Source organism: Oryctolagus cuniculus, chromosome 9 (genome assembly GCF_964237555.1).
Source record: "Oryctolagus cuniculus chromosome 9, mOryCun1.1, whole genome shotgun sequence".
Taxonomy (NCBI): Eukaryota; Metazoa; Chordata; class Mammalia; order Lagomorpha; family Leporidae; genus Oryctolagus; species Oryctolagus cuniculus.
The window spans coordinates 104,327,037-104,329,175 of record NC_091440.1 but is presented as its reverse complement, the minus strand read 5'-3'; the positions used below and the strand labels follow the sequence as shown (position 1 = coordinate 104,329,175).

The 2,139-nt window shown below is 49.8% G+C and overlaps 1 pseudogene; it reads right to left on the bottom strand.

Annotated features, from left to right (window-relative positions):
* Positions 1-600: 600 nt before the first annotated feature.
* Positions 601-863, bottom strand: LOC108177046 (cytochrome c oxidase assembly factor 4 homolog, mitochondrial-like; annotated as a pseudogene).
* Positions 864-2,139: the final 1,276 nt, after the last annotated feature.

Sequence of the window (2,139 nt, the reverse complement as noted above, 5' to 3'; positions counted from 1 at the left end):
TTCCAATCCAGCTCTCTGCTGTGGTCTGGGAAAGGAGTGGAGGATGGCCCAAGTGGTTGGGGCCTTGCACCTGCATGGGAGACCAGGAAGAGGCTTCTGGCTTCGGATTGGCACAGCTTTGGCCGTTGTGGCCATTTAGGGAGTGAACCAGCGGATGGAAGACCTTTCTCTCTGTCTCTCCCTCTCTCTGTCACTCTGCCTCTCAAATAAACAAATAAATAAAATCTTTAAAAAAAAAGAAACCAATTTACCCTTAGATTGTGTACTTACTTTTAAAATTAAAAGGAATTTGTAATCATATTAGCTGGTACTTGACACACTGATCCAAGACGTGGGGTGGGGGCGTATACCTTATCCCACTCTCTCGTGTTACAAATCAAATGCTGGTGGAACAAGAAGGTCAAAGACAGGTAAGAGCTGACCATTAACCATTAACATGACCGCTTTTGTGACAGTCGTGTCGAAATCCAGGCTGTCTGGCTCTCAGCCCCAGTTCCGCAGACTATCCCCAACTTCCACACCACTCAGGATTTCTTCCTCTCACGCTCTCAGGGAGCTGCTGTCCGCCAGGCCACCCCTGGGGACAGGTGGTTTGGGGTCTCAGTGCTGGGCGCTGGCTTGTTCTTGACTCCTCCATAGCTCTTCCCACTGTCTTGCCTGTTGTTCACTCACGGAATCTTGGGAGGCCTGCACCTGTGACTGGCAGTGCTGCCCATCCTGGGACTGGGTTCTACACGCTTGCATTGCCAAGTGGGAGGCAGCACAGCCAGGGCAGGAGATCAGCTGGTTTAGGGGTAACTCTTCCTCCTCCTCCTTTTTTACCTGCTGGGCTGAAGATAGCCTTGAGGGACTGAAGCTGACATCTTAGGGGATCAAAGAGTGGGGGAAGTGGACCCAAACTCCTGTTCTGGCATGGCAGCATCAGTTCTGCCACAAAAAAAATAAAAATAAAAAAATCCTTATTTGAAATACAAAGGGATGGAGCGAAAAGACACACGAAGAGGAGAAAAAACACACGGAAAGGTAGACATACACAGACAGAGAGAGAGGACTCACTTCTACTTGATCACTCCCCAAATGCCTGCATTAGCTGAGGTTGGATCGGGCCAACGCTGGGATCCTGAAATTCAATCCATGTCTCTCACATGGGTGGTGAGGACACACTTACCTGAGTCATCACCTGCTGTCTCTTAGGGTATACAGTAGCAGAAAGCTGGAGTTGGGCGTGAAGCCAAGACTCGACCCTAGGTACTCTGATCTGAGTTGCTAGCGTCCCACCGGTGACTTAACTGCCAGGCCAAATGTTTGTGCCAGCCTTGCTTCTGAAGGGTCTGGACCATTAGCAGCCACACCTGGATGGATTGCTGGGTTTTCCATTGACTATAGTCACAGGGCACGGCAGATTCCATAGGGATCTCCTCTATCCAGATACTCTCTTCTTACCTCCACTGTGTACTCGTAGTCTGATCAGGATCAGTAATTCAAACACAGCTGTAACTTGACTGTCAATTCCAAGGTTGAGAAGCCCAGAGTGAACAAGTAGCAGTCATAACTTGCAGTTCAACGAAATCATCATGTGCCTCCTGGTGACGGCATTCCTCCCTCTGACACCAAGACTTCGCATCCAGCAAAGCTTATTGCAGGAAAGCATTTTGCTGGTGAATCACTGGCAGTAACAGTGAGAGGTGCCACTTTTATTTATTATGCCTAGATTCCTGTACCCATGAATTTGTCAATGGGAGAAACAGCACTAGGGGTTGGGTGTTGCTTCAGGGCCCAATATAGCCCCTTGGAGAACATTGCCTCAGCTCCCTAGCTGGTGCTGTGACTGCGTCTTCCAACAATTCTACCATCCCATCAAGCCTTCTGCTTCAGCGTGTTGGGTAACATGGTAAGACCAGAGAATTACACAGGCCTGGGCTCACTGCCACCTTCCTTTTGCTGTGAAGTGAATTCCTTGATCAGAAGCAGAGCTGGGGGGCCGGAACTGTGGCATAGCTGGTACAGCCGCTGCATGTGATGCCAGCATCCCATATGGGCACCTGTTCAAGTCCTGGCTGCTCCTCCTCCAATCCAGTTCCTGCTAATGTGCCTGGGAAAGCAGCACAGGATGTTCCCAGTTCTTGGGCACCAACATTG